Here is a 15,441-nt window from a genome sequence, read left to right as displayed (position 1 = left end):
ATTTGAAGGACTTGTACATAAGGGCAGAAATTATATTTTTCCATGTCCAAAGGCGGGGGGGATATAGTTCTGACGCCCGAAGGGACATATTGTCTTATGTGGCCGGTATCCATCTGTTTGTCTGTTAGCAATTTCGTATCCGCTCTTTAACTCTTGAACTGCTTGAAGGATTTTAAAGAAACTTTACCTCATCGAGATGACATGCAGAGCGCATGTTTCGGATGGCTCACCTCAAGGTCAAGGTCACACTTGGGTGTCAAAAGTCATACCGTTAGGCGTATATTTCTCTGCATTGCAGTGCTCTTGTTTCTCTGCTGTGGCTAAAAGATTCATTCAGATTGGTTGAGGTAGACCAGATTTATGACCCATAGATTTATTACCCATTGTTCCTGTATAATAGTACATAAATAGTCCATTTTCTGTCCATCCGGAGTCATATCTCAAACATGGTTTAATGGATTTCAATAAAACATGGTAAAAATGTTAACTGTTATAGTGCAATGCAAGCGCTGCAAGTTTCATTCAGATTTGATTGAGAAAGATATGATTTATGGCCCTTTGCAGTTATATACCGGTATATATAGAACATAGTGTTTTGTCTGTCCAGAGTCATATCTCAGAATATATTTGTAGGATTTCAATAAAACATAGAAGAAATGTTAACTGCTATAAAGGAATGTGGCCCTGAAAGTCTTAGTTTGATTGCTTGAGGAAGACAAGGTTTGATTGCTTGAGGAAGACAAGATTTATGACCCTTTGTACTAAAATTTATATAGTACATAGGTAATCTATTTTCTATATGTCCGTAGTCATATCTGGGACATGGTTCAATGGATTTCAATACCACATTGTAGAAATGTTAAATGATGTAGGGAAATGTGGCCCTGCATGCTTCAGATGGATTGCTTGAGGAAAATCAGATTGACTTACTTCTACATTTATCACATGATTAGCCCTTTTATTCCATTGTCTGTCCATCCAAAATCATATCTCGGACATGATATAAAAATCCAGCTGAATAAGATGTGTGTGTAAAAAGGGTATAGGATATTATAGCTTTTAACCCAAAATACCAAACTCTTCCTGTTACCATTACAGAATAATAAGTTTCCAAATTAGACTTTTGTATTAGCTCACCCCTGAGCCAAAGGCTCATGGTGAGCTTTTGTTACTGCTCAGTGTCCGTCGTGCAGCGTGCGTCGTCCATCGTCAGTCTGTCAACAATTTCTAAAAAAATCTTCTTCAAAACTACTTGGCAGAATTACACCAAACTTCATAGTAATGATCCTTGGCCCCCTTTCAAAATTGTTCAAAGAATTGAATTCCATACAGAACTCTGGTTGCCATGGCAACCGAAAGGAAAAATTTTAAAAAATCTTGTCCAAAACCACAGATCATAGGGCTTTGATATTTGGTATGAAGCATCATCTAGTGGTCCTCTATCAAGATTGTTCAAATTATCCCCCTAGGGTCAAATATGGCCCCACCCTGGGGGTCACATGGTTTGCCTAGACTTATATAGGGAAAATTTTGAAAATATTCTTGGCTAAAACCACAAGGCCTAGGCCTTTGATATTTGGTATGTAGCATTGCCTAGTGGTCCTCTACCAAGATTGTTCAAATTATGCCCCTGGGGAGAAAAGAGGCCCCGCACTGGGGGTCCCAAGTTTTACATAGACTTATGTAGGACAGAAATTTTAAAATCTTCTAAAAAATCTTGTCTGAAACCACAAGACCTAGGCCTTTGATATTTGGTATGTAGCATTGCCTTATGGTCCTCTACCAAAATTGTTCAAATTATGCCACTTGGGTGAAAAGAGGCCCCACCCCGGGGTCCCAACTTTTACATAGACTTATACAAGAAAAAAATCTTCTTATCTGAAAGTTCAAGGCCTGGGCCTTTGATATTTGGTATGTAGCATTGCCTAGTGGTCTTCTACCAAGACTGTTCAAATTATGCCCCTGGGGTGAAAAGAGGCTCGCCCGGATCACTTGTTATATGAGTTATATAGGAAAAAATACTTCAAAAGTTATCTGATCATATTTCCTAGACTGTTTAATTATAATTACATAATGACCCAAAGTAGGGGTCATTTGACTGTGACCTTGACCTACTTTCTTTTTTTAAGATACAGCCTTGAAATTTGGATGACATATACAGTTTTGCCACCAATCTTAAAACTGACTTTCAGTGACCGAGAATGTGACCTACTACCTACTTTCTTAATATTTTAGCATCAGTTTGCCATTTGAAACATGTAGCTCATATTACTCAGGTGAGCGATCAAGGGTCATCACGACCCTCTTGTTTTGACTCGGGCAGTCTTTTTAAGAAAATTCAAACTGCATGCAAAAGTTGCTTCCCTTCAACTTAAGAAATCTGTACCTATAGGTAAGGGAGATCACTGCATAGAAGATTAAAGAAAAGAACCATTTTTAGCTCACCTGAGCCAAAGGCTTTTGTAACCGCTCAATGTCCGTCGTGTATCGTGTGTCATGTGTCCATCAACATTTTCTAAAAAAATCTTCTTCTTGAAAACCACTGGGCAGAATTACACCAAACTTCACAGGAATGATCCTTAGGTGGTCCCCTTTCAAAATTGTTCAAAGAATTTAATTCCATGCAGAACTCTGGTTGCCATGGCAACCAAAAGGAAAAACTTTAAAAATCTTCTTGTCCAAAACCGCAAGGCATAGAGCCTTGATATTTGGGACGTGACATCATCTTATGGTCCTCTATCAAGATTGTTCAAATTGTGGCCCTGGGGTGAAAAGAGGCCCTGCCCCAGGGGTCACAAGTTTTACATAGACATATAGTAAAATATTTTAAAATCTTCTTGCCTAAAACCACAAGACCTAGGCCTTTGATATTTTGTATGTAGCATTGCCTTGTGGTCCTCTACCAAAATTATTGAAATTATGTCCCTGTGGTTAAAAGAGGCCCTGCCCTGGGGGGTCTCTATTTACATAGAATTATATAGGGAAAAAAACTTTTAAAATCTTCTGGCCTGAAACTGCAAGGCCTAGGCTTTTGATATTAAGTATGATGCCTTTCCTAGTGTTTCTTTACCAACATTGTTCAAATTATGTCCCTAGGGTGAAAAGAGGCCCTGCCCTAGGGGTACAAAGTTTATCATAGACTTATATAGGAAAAAAAAATAAAGATCTTCTTGTCTGAAAGTTCAAGACCTAGGCCTTTGATATTTGGTATGTAGCATTGCCTGGTGGATCTCTGACAAGTTTGTTCAAATTATGCCCCTGGGGGTGAAAAGAGGCCCCACCCTGGGGTCACTTGCTGTAATTATGAGTTATATAGGAAAAAATACTTCAGAAATTATCAGATCATATTTCCTAGACTGTTTGATTATAATTACCTGATGACCCCAAGCGATTAGGGATCACTTGACTGTGACCTACACCTACTGACCTACTTTAAGATACAGCCTTGAAATTTGGATGACATGTACAGTTTTGCACACCGATCTTAAAACTGACTTTCAGTTACAATGAATGTGACCTACTGACCTACCTTCATAATATTTTAACATCAGTTTGCATTTTTAAACATGTGGCACATATGACTCAGGTGAGTGATCCAGGGTTATCATGACCCTCTTGTTTATTAGTTCAATTTCTTTATTTCTAAAGCATCAACTTCAAATAATTATGAGGCATTATTGTTAAATTAACACATTTAGATGCACAGAAACTGAAAATTGCTTTTATAAAATAGTCACCAAAACCACACTATGCGCTGTAAGATGCGCATAATGCCACTTTAATTAAAGAGTACCCGTTTTAAACGTTCCAGTTCCTTTAAACAGTAGATGTTCTTAAATGACATTCATATATCTTTTAAACAGGTGTTTTAATGAAAAACCAAGTTGATGACATTCATATTTTATTTATTCATTTATTGTAAAAAACAAAATCACACTTGTATAAATAAATAATTATTTTCTTCTGGTATTTGGTTCACATTTTGTAGTTAAGTTAAATTTCTGAAATAGAACACCTGATTCTAATTGTTGCTACGTGCTTGTAAATAGATGTGAGCTGCGCCATGAGAAAACCAACATAGTGGCTTTGCGACCAGCATGGATCCAGACCAGCCTGCGCATCCGCGCAGTCTGGTCAGGATCCGTGCTGTTCACGAACAGTTTCTCTAATTGCAATAGGCTTTGAAAGCGAACAGCATGGATCCTGACCATACTGCGCGGATGCGCAGGCTGGTCTGGATCCATGCTGGTCGCAAAGCCACTATGTTGGTTTTCTCATGGCACAGATCATGTTTATTTTGATATACAGAAAAGAAAATATTCACAGGAAATTATCAAAATCATGCATATGAAACTGTTCCTCATAGCCATGAACTGGGGCTTTTTGATCATAAAATGTTTTCCTTTTTACTTGAGTTTTCCCTATTACTGAGTTCGCTGAATGCAGAGATTTTTATATCGAATAAAGAAGTAAAAAATTGGGTAAACAAAGATGTTCCTTATATCCAAGTTTTTACTATATCCGAGATCTCTATATCTGAATTTAACCGCTAGTAAATTAAAGTTAGCAGTTTATATTCTAATATTGACATATTTTCTCTTTAAATTTAAACATGAAATAACATCAGCAATAAAAATTTGTTATAAAAGTTTCAGAAAATAATTTCTTGTAGAAGTGATTGTGAAAACATTGTCAAGAAATTTGTAGTTGATTGTAATTGGTAGATCTGGATCAAAATAATGCAAACATTTCTCTTGTAAAACTTTCAAGCTTTGAGAAACTAGCTCAAAATGTGTGTATGAAGTAGGATCAAAATTTATTTCATTTGAACAGTATTCCTTCAAGCTACTTGTTCAGTGACTGGGTGAAAATTTTAACATGTTTACACTGTATAAGGCTAGTAAATATTAGATATAGTATAAAAGCAAGAAAAATGTTGGTTTTCTCAATTACCTGTATTTCAAAAGCTTTACAAACTTCCTTCTGCACATTAGTTTTGTTAATATATTAGGATATGCAAAAGTTTGTTTGTACCACTTGTCAGTTTCACAATACCCATATTTTGATTGATCAAGATTGCCTAAGAAGTGTTTGACTCACGTTAAGAGTGTAAATGATATGCGGTTCGCAGGCGTGAGCGTTGGCGGTGGTAAACACCTCGCTAAGACGACGCGGGTTAGTCGTCTTTAAGAGGAGAGATGGTGCTGGAAAATATCCAGGAACACAGGTTGAAAAAAAGACGTTATTACTTTATTAGTTAGAAGTCATCTGTGACTTCTACAACTGGCTCTCGGTTTTTATTAGCAACTTGATTTCCAGGTGACAAAATTGAGTAAACAGAGAACATACTGCAGGAAATGAAACAATCACAGTTTTTCTTTCAAAACCGACTAAAAGTAATTAAATTTTATAAGTTATTACCTCAAGCTAAGTGCTTAGCTTAGGTTCACATCAAAAGTGATTGTTTAACAAACACTGTAGAAGCCAGCAGCAAAGTTCTCAGACATGTTGGTATAATCAAGTAATTTGTGACATAATATGAAAAAAAGATTTTTCTTTTAAAGTGGCAAATATGTTTTAGCACCTATAACTTTTTCCTAAGTATGTGCTCTTAATAAGTAAACATGGTAAAGTTTGGGGTGGGGGGGGGGGAGGAATTGTCTTACAAAAGAATGCAAAATTACTAGATAGATAGATAGATAGATAACTTTATTCACCCAAGGTATTATATAATACTACATGAGGATATACAAATAAATTTGAATAAAGCCAAAACTAGTTCCGGTAGTAACCTGCAAAAAAAAAAAAAAAAAAAAGAGTGCAATCAATTGTTAACAAATACATGTATATATGTATTGAGGGGGAACTCATTTACTCCTTTAACACAAATACATGATAAACTCACGTTTAATAACAACTTCTAAAGAACAAATATGGAAAAAAAGATGTTTAGTTAATTGACAAAAACACAATAATACACACACACACACACACACACACACACACACACACAAGGGAGATTACGAAATATATAAGTTCAGTAGGAACTACATAATACGTCGCAATGATTTAAAGTAAAGCGTGGGAGTATGTGATTAGGCTTTAATGACCTGTCATTCTATATTTAGACAAAAATAAGAGTTTGCTTATATGGATCAATAACAGCGAATTACGGATAGGTTACACGTGCTCGGATTTACTCTATGAGGTTTGTAGGTCATATATATTTACTATCTTAAGTGTTTTGTATTTTAGTTATTAACTTGAGAAAAAAGGAAGGTTATTTGCGTATCTGCAACTGGGAGGCAATATCAAAACTTAGAAATAATAATTCGTAGAAAAGAGCAGAGATGCACTAGCGAATTTGCGTCTGTTGACTGTATAATTTGTCGAAATGAAAGATCGCTATCCTGAATATTCGAATCGCGCAGGTATCTATTTCTTTCTTGCCTAAAGAATTCGCAACTGAGTAGATAATGTCGTTCATTTCCGACGGAGTTATTACTGCACAGTGGGCATATACGTTCCTGAAATGGGGTTCCATCATAACGGCCTGTTTCAACTGGAAATCTGTGGTTGCTGGTGCGAAATTTAAGAAGCGTTAGATAATCTTTCCTACTTAGTACATTGAAATAATTTTCATATTCATGGCAATGTTTAAAGCTATTGTAAAACAGACCTTTTGTTGAAAGCTGCATTTGGCTAAGAAAACAAATATTTACAAAATATGTTAAGTATCTTAACAAATAAAGAGTCATATGAGACAAAAATATTTTTTTAAAAATGCAAATTCTTACTTTTATGAATAAAAATAATTAAAAGGAATTTGCACAAATTTTGGGGCATAACATAACCATCAAAATTGTATATTTCAGATAAATTTCTCTTCATAAACTGTGAAATGGTTATATAATAGCTGTAGTGCATAAAAACTCGTTTAAAATTCAACATAACTTGATCTGCCTGTTTAACATACTGTAAGGATATTCCAGTTGACTGACTTTACCACATTCAGTGTAAATAGATATTCGAGTTTCCTTAACTCGTCTGTCAACATTTAGCTTGTGTATGCGATAGAGGCTGTATTTTTCAACTGATCTTCATGAAATTTGGTCAGAATGATGACCTTGATGAAATCTAGGCCAAGTTCGAAAATGGGTCATCTGGGATTAAAACTAGGTCACTAGGTCAAATTAAAGAAAAACCTTGTGTATGCGATAGAGGCTGTATTTTTCAACTGATCTTCATGAAATTTGATCAGAATGATAACCTTGATAAAATCTAGGCCAAGTTCGAAAATGGGTCATCTGGAGTAAAAAACTAGGTCAAATCAATTAAAAAAACCTTGTGTATGTTTTTCAATTGAACTTCATGAAATTTGGTGAGAATGATTGCCTTGATGAAATCTAAGTTGAGTTCGAATATGGGTTATCTGGGGTCAAAAACTAGGTCACGAGGTCAAATAAAAAAAAAACCTTGTGTATGCGAAAAAAGCTGTATTTTTCAGTTGATCTTCATGAAATTTGGTCAAAATGATTGCCTTGATGAAATTTAGGTCAAATTGATTATGGGTCATCTGGGGTTAAAAAGTAGGTCACTAGATCAAATCAAAGAAAAACCTTGTGTATGTGATAGAGGCTGTATTTTTCAATTGATCTTCATGAAATTTGGTCATAATGATTGCCTTGATGAATTCTAGGTCGAGTTCGAATATGGGTCATCTGGGGTCAAAAGGTAGGTCACTAGGTCAAATCAAAGAAAAACCTTTTGTATGCAATAGAGGCTGTATTTTTCAATTGATCTTCCTGAAATTAAGTCAGAATGATTGCCTTGATAAAATCTAGGTCAATTTTGAAAATGGGTCATCTGAGGTCTAAAAGTAGGTCACTAGGTTAAATCAAAGAGAAACTTTTAGGATAAGGTAGAAGCTGCATTTTTCAATTGATCTTAAATTTTGGTCAGAATGATTGCCTAGATGAAATCTAGGTTGAGTTCAAATATGGGTTATCTGGGATTAAAAAGTAGGTCATTAGGTCAAGTCAAAGAAAAACCTTGTGTATGCTATAGAGGATGTATTTTTCAATTGATCTTCATGAAATTTGGTCAGAATGATTGCCTTGATAAAATCTAGGGCAAGTTTGAATATGGGTCAGAAACTAGGTCACTTTGTCAAATCAAGGAAAAACCTTTTGTACACAATAGGGGCTGCATTTTACACTGAATATTCATAAAATTTAGTCAGAATGGCTGCCTTGATGAAAGCTAGTTAAAGTTTGAATATAGGTATTGTGGTAAAATCCTGCTCATTACACCTTCTTCACCTTAAACTCAAGAGACCACATTTTTGGTCCAATCCTAATGAAAGTTGGCCAGAATATTTGTTTCCATGAAATCACTAGGTCAAACATGTTTACACTGTTATGGTGTGTTTCTCAGGTGAGCGACCTAGGGCCATCTTGGCCCACTTGTTTATTCTATGCTTTTTATGCCCCTGAAGATGAGCATATTAAAATTGCACTGTCTGTCTGTCCGCCCATGTATCTATCCGTGTAATTTCTTGTTTGGCCTGGAACTCTGCCATCCATTATGGGATTTTGAAATAACTTGGGGTAAATATTCACCGATGCAAGACCTAGACCCTTAGCTCTGAGGTCAAGGTCACACTTAGAGGTCAAAGATTAAAACAAGATCTGTTTTGTGTCTGGTCAACTCTGCTGTTAGTTTTAAGCTCACCTGAGCACAAAGTGCTCAAAGGTGAGCTTTTGTGATCACCCTGTGTCCATCGTCCGTCCGTCCGTCGTCAACAATTTGACTGTTAACACTCTAGAGGTCACATTTTTGGCCCAATCTTAATGAAACTTGGTCAGAATGTTACCCTCAATAAAATCTTGGATGAGTTTGATATTGGGTCATCTGGGGTCAAAAACTAGGTCACCAGGTCAAATCAAAGGAAAAATTTGTTAACACTAGACATCACAATTTTGACCCAATCTTAATGAAACTTGGTCAGAATGTTATCCTCAATAAAGTCTTGGACGAGTTCGATATTGGGTCATCTGGGATCAAAAACTAGGTCACCAGGTCAAATCAAAGGAAAAGCTTGTTAACACTGTAGAGGCCACGTTTATGACTGTATCTTCATGAAACTTGGTCAGAATATTAATCTTGATGATCTATAGGTCAAGTTTAAATCTGGGTCAGGTGGGGTCAAAAACTAGGTCACTAGGTCAAATCAAAGGAAAAGCCTGTTAACATTCTAGAGGCCACATTTATGACTATATCTTCATGAAACTTAGAATGTTCAACTTGATGATCTTTAGGTCAAGTTCAAATCTGGGGTCGGGTCAAAAACTAGGTCACGGGGTCAAATCAAAGGAATCTTGATGATCTTTAGGTCAATAGGTCAGGTGAGTGATGCCTTCATGGCCCTCTTGTTTATCCCCCCGCCAAAGGCGAAGGGGATTTTAGAAATGCTCTCCGTCCATCCTTGCGTCCGTCCGCAACAATCTTTGTCCGGAGCATAACTCCAAAAGTACTGGAGGGATTTTCTTCAAACTTCATACACTGATAGAACACATTAGGAGGAAGTGCAGTGTCCAAGAACAATAACTCTATCTTGCCTATTTTTTGAGTTATTCCCCTTTATCTTATTTTCTTAAAAAATTTTGTCCAGAGCATAACTCCGAAAGTACTGGAGGGATTTTCTTCAAACTTCATACACTGATAGAACACATTGGGAGGAAGTGCATTGTGCAAGAACAATAACTCTACCTTCCCTATTTTTTGAGTTATTTCCCTTTATCATATTTTCTTAAAAAATTTGTCCGGAGCATATCTTCTTCATGCATGGAGGGATTTTTATATAACTTGGCACAAATGTTCACCACCACGAGGCGGAGTGTCATGCGCAAGAACCAGGTCCCTAGGTCTAAGGTCAAGGTCACACTTAGAGGTCAAAGGATACAAGAATGAAAACCTTATCTGGAGCATTTCTTCTTCATGCATAGAGCGATTTTGATATAACTTGGCACAAATGTTCACCACTACGAGACGGAGTGTCCTGCGCAAGATCCACGTCCCTAGGTCTAAGGTCAAGGTCACACTTAGAGGCCAAAGGTCAGATACAAGAATGACTTTGTCCGAAGCATTTCTTCTTCATGCATGGAGGGATTTTGTTGTAACTTGGCACAATTATACACCATCATGAGATGAAGTGTCATGCGCAGTTCCCTTCTTTAGAATTACTTCCCTTTGTTATTACTTTAAATAGCTTTTATTTTAACTTTTTCATTACTAGTCGTAGGGAAAAATCGAGACCACTTTTCTGTAGTACAACATGCATGCTACATCCAATTTTGAGGTGTATTTTGACCAATCTCTACCTGGTAAAGATTTTTGATGTGGACTTACAATTTTTTTTTTTTTTTAGATTAACTTCCCTTAGTTGTTACTATAAATAACTTATATTGTAATTTTTATAATTGACCGTAGGGAAAAAACAAAACCACTTTTCTGTGGTACAACATAGATGTTACTTTCCAATTTTAGGTGTATTTTAAGGTATCTCTACCTTGTAAGGAGTTTTTTGTGGACTTAGAAAAACAAAAGACTTACAATGATTACTAAACAACCACAAAATTAAAATTCCATTTGCAAATACAGCTGCTAGAGTAAAGAAATTTGCTGTGACGGGCATATATTGTGACATTCTGGCACTCTTGTTCCCTGTTAGCTTTCCATTCCTTCTTTTTACAGTAGCCGTATAGAAAAACATCATAGCTATACTGTTCATGAAAATTAATAAAATTTAGCAGTAAACCACTGACTTATTCTTTCTTCCACATCTTTAAAACCCCTGATGCGGACCACAACTAAACGGTTCTTCAAAGCTTTCCTCAAAATTAATACTTTCAGACACTAACTTGCCAGGAACTTTAGCCTTCAATTATAATATTCCCGACGGGGGGATTAGCCATGTTTAACATGGCTCTTGTTATCCCAGTAGGCATTTGACGTCGGTTAGACGTCGTATAGACGTCGGACCCCGACGTCGGATTAACGTTGGATTTTGGTTGGATTTGCAAACCGTTTAGACGTCGGATCCCGACGTTGGCTAGACGTCGCAATCCGACCATTTTCCAACCAAACTCTAACCACTTACCAACCAAAATCTGACAAAATTTTCAACGGAATTTGCAATCAAACAAGTAATCAACACATGTATTTTATCATCTTTATTTCACATGATAGCGACATAAGTCTAATATCATAAATTCAAAAAAGGTAATCCAGTAATTGAAACTTTCAAGTTTAGTCATGTCTGCATGATTCTTCAACTCCGCTAAAATTCCCAGCTGAAATGTATAACATTTGACAGTTTCATCATTTCATAAAATTTGAAAACTTATACAAGTATGTAATGCTAGAGCTATTACTAAAGAACATAATTGCTACATGCAAAACAAACATGTTTTATTTTAAATTCTAAAAGAAATCTCTATAACCTCATAAAATGTAATGAAGTTTTATGTTAAACGCAATTGATTTTTAAAGTACATGTAATAAACATAATGCATCACACTAAAAAGAATAACTATTAAACTAAGTACAATTTTCAAAATTCTGCTACTCACGTTGTGGATCCCTTTGTGTAAAGTATTTATAAACTTGCTCTATCTTATCCCACAAAATATCAAATTACCGGAAGACTTGTGTAAACCGATGCAAGCTTATCTCGCAAACGCATGACTAATAAACAACATGTGTAGAAGAAGATCCTTAGGTGAATATAGAATAATTTATACATGTGTATAGAATGCAATTTTTTCCTGAACAGTTTTAAATTGGTAAAAAAGAAATTCGTTTCCGAAAATAGACAATCTCATGCGATTTTGTAACATAATTAATGATAATGTTTGATGTGCAAATGACCTATTATTTATAAGCGCATGTTCAGGCATAACTATTTTTAAACTATACTAGCAAAATTACACCAGTTAATTTCATAAATGAAAACATTTAAACAGACTTTCTAACCAACCTAATTCCAACGTCTCCAGGACGTCTAAGTCTGACGTCTATTAGACGTCGTGGTTATGACGTTGGTTAGACGTTGGATTCAGGTCGCCGACGTTGAAACCAAAATCCAACGTCTAACCAACGTCGGTACGACGTCAGGTGTTTACTGGGATAGTTTATACTAATTTGTTTTAGCTTGATTGTGATAAAAGCTTCAAGCTTATTGTATACACTCTTGAGTCTGCTTCCTTGAAAAACCAGTACTGGTGTCATATGAGAAGTCATGGTCGTGACCCCAGTGGGACTTAAACCCACAACCTCTGGATTGAGCGGCTGTCACACCTTATCCACTAGACCACCACTCCCCTTGGTACTTGAACAATTCCATCTATATTCAAGGTGATCCAAAAGGCTTATGATGAAAATACAGAAAGAACATTATGCCAAGCGTTTATTGACATAGAATTTTATATCAGATATTTTTATCACCCAATGGCTTCTATGGTGTTCTTAACATTGAAACTGGTAATTTAAAAATAAATTACATTATCCTGTATGGAATATATTGTATCCAATACTGAAATATAATGGATGGTCATGTTTTGCGATTCACCAAATAGAAGAGAAAATTAGGTTTAAAAATAAAATATTGTCTGCACTTTAGCAAGCATTTATTTTTATGCCCCCCTTCAAAGAAGGAGGAGTATATTGTTTTGCAGATGTTGGTCGGTCTGTCAGTCGGTCGGTCTGTATGTAGACCAATCCGTTTCCAGGCGATAACTCAAGAACACTTGGGCCTAGGATCATGAAAGTTGATAGGAAGATTGATCATCACCTGCAGATGACCCCTATTGATTTTGAGGTCAGTATGTCAAAGGTCAAGGTCACAGTGACCCTGAACAGTTAAACGCTTTTCGGATGATAACTGAAGAATGCTTGGGCCTAGGATCATGAAAGTTGATAGGGAGGTTGGTCATGACCAGCAGATGACCCCTATTGATTTTGAGGTCAGTACGTCAAAGGTCAAGTTCACAGTGACCTGGAACAGTTAAACTGTTTCCGGATGATAACTCTAGACTGCTTTGGCCTAGGACCGTGAAAGTTGATAGGGAGGTTGGTCATGACCAGCAGATGACCCCTATTGATTTTGAGGTCAGTATGTCAAACGTCAAGTTCACAGTGACCTGGAACAGTTAAACTGTTTCCGGATGATAACTCTAGACTGCTTGGGCCTAGGACCGTGAAAGTTGATGGGGAGGTTGGTCATGACCAGCAGATGACCCCTATTGATTTTGAGGTCAGTAGGTCAAAGTCAAGGTCACAGTGACCAGGAACAGTAAAACGGTTGCCGGGCGATAACTCAAGAACGCTTGGGCCTAGGATCAGGAAAATTGATAGGGAGAGTGATCATGACAGCAGATGACCCCTATTGATTTTGAGGTCATTTGGTCAAAGTTCAAGGTGAGATTGGCCAGGAACAGTTCAAACGGTTTCTGGACAATAACTTTAGAACGCTTGGGCCAAGGGTCATGAAAGATGATAGAGAGGTTCATCATGACCAGCAGATGACCCCTATTGATTTTAAGGTCAGTAGGTCAAAGGTCAAGGTTACAGTGACCCAGAACATTTAAACTGTTTCCAGACAATAACTTGAGAACACTTGAGCCTAGGATCATGAAAATTGATAGGGAGGTTGGTCATGACCTGTAGATGACCCCTATAGATTTTGAAGTCTGTAGGCTAAAGATCAAGGTCACACTGACCCGGAACAGTTAAACCCTTGGGCCCAGGATCACTAAACTTAATAGGGAGGTTGATCATGACCGGCAGATAACCCCTATTGATTTTGAGGTCAGTAGGTCAAAGGTCAATGTCACATTGAACCAGAACACAGGCTTTCCAGTGACTTTTGAAGAAAAAATAGGAGAAAAGTAGGAGCCTCTAACATAAAAAAGTAGGAGAAAAGTAGGAGGAAAGTAGGAATCAGATCATTAAAAGTAGGATCTTGTAACGGTCAACTTACCATTTGATCTTCTAATTACTCACATGTGCCATCATGTAAACACTTGAAATGAACTCATTCTTTGGTGTATGAAGCTGTTTTCATTCTCATCAGGTTCTGAAGTCAATGGAAGTGCTGCCATCAACCTAAAATTTTTTTTTCATTTTATTATTCAAACTGAACATTTTTACATATCATAAATCACAATGTTATATAAAAGCTACTGTTCTAGGGAGATATATTGAAAACTTTAAGCATTATGTTTCACAACTGGGCCTTAATACTATGCCTGAAAAGTTCTTTGAAACATATAGATTTTGTCCAAAAATAAGCCAAGTGTTTTCTGCTCATCTTCCCTAGAACAGTCTAGTTAATCTAGACAGTACAAAGTGATTATGTGTAGCTCTTTATATAATTACAGGCAATGGTATTATTAAAGGCACTATAAGCCACAAAGCATCTAAATGATACAGCAAAGTAAAGTATCATGCATTAGCAATAACATTTTCTAAAATGCAAGGTCAAGTAGATTTTAAAATGTTAGCTGAAAACATTGACATACAAGTACTAATCTAATACTAAAACAACCAAACATGTATTTTCTACATCTAGCAAGCCATGCCCCATTTTAAAAATAACCCTAAATGATGGACTTAGCAGATATGAATGTTGTGCACTGTATTAATATATTGTTAACATCAGTTTGCAATACATATAATATTCCTATACATGATTGTGTCACACCATATTAAAGCTATATAACCAAGAGCTGGTTTTGTGGCTTATCCTCTCTCTGTATAGTCAATTTCCTTTCTTGTTTGATTTACTTGAGTCCAATGATGTTTTCTGTTTGTACATAAAATTGTCAAGCATCTTTTGCCGCTTGCAATCAATGTCTTGCCTTTTTTCTCTGCAACATTCCAAAGCATCACCAACCTTATCAAGGTTTGATTTGGCAACCTGTAACAATCCTTGTGCTATGTCTAATTCCTGGAAGTCTTTCTTCTTTATTGCTTCAGAAAGTCTATTATTTGCTTCTGCAAAGACATGCTTTGCTTTTGACAGATCATCCTTTAACTGCTGTTCACTCTTCTTTACTTCTTTTTCTTTTTCCCCTAATTTTCGTTTTCTTTCTTCATTCAGCTTCAGTGACTGCTGTTCTTTTTCTCTTTGTTCTTTCAATGCTTGTTTTTTACTTTCAGTCAATCTAAATTCAGCTTTTTCTGTCTCAATTCTATCCTTATACTTCTGATAGGACTTGGCAACAGAAGACTGTAGATCTTTGGTCATTGGAATGTCTGTGACCTTACCCTTGTACATACCAACAGCATCCCTAGTCAACCTGAGGCCATTCAGGGATTCTTCAGACAATAGTGTTCTTTCATTAGTTAACAGTTTCTTATTGATAGACAGACTTCTTT

The sequence above is a fragment of the Mercenaria mercenaria genome, chromosome 12 (genome assembly GCF_021730395.1).
Source record: "Mercenaria mercenaria strain notata chromosome 12, MADL_Memer_1, whole genome shotgun sequence".
In the NCBI taxonomy this organism is placed as follows: Eukaryota; Metazoa; Mollusca; class Bivalvia; order Venerida; family Veneridae; genus Mercenaria; species Mercenaria mercenaria.
The sequence above is the reverse complement of the archived record's forward strand: the minus strand, read 5'-3'. Positions refer to the sequence as shown.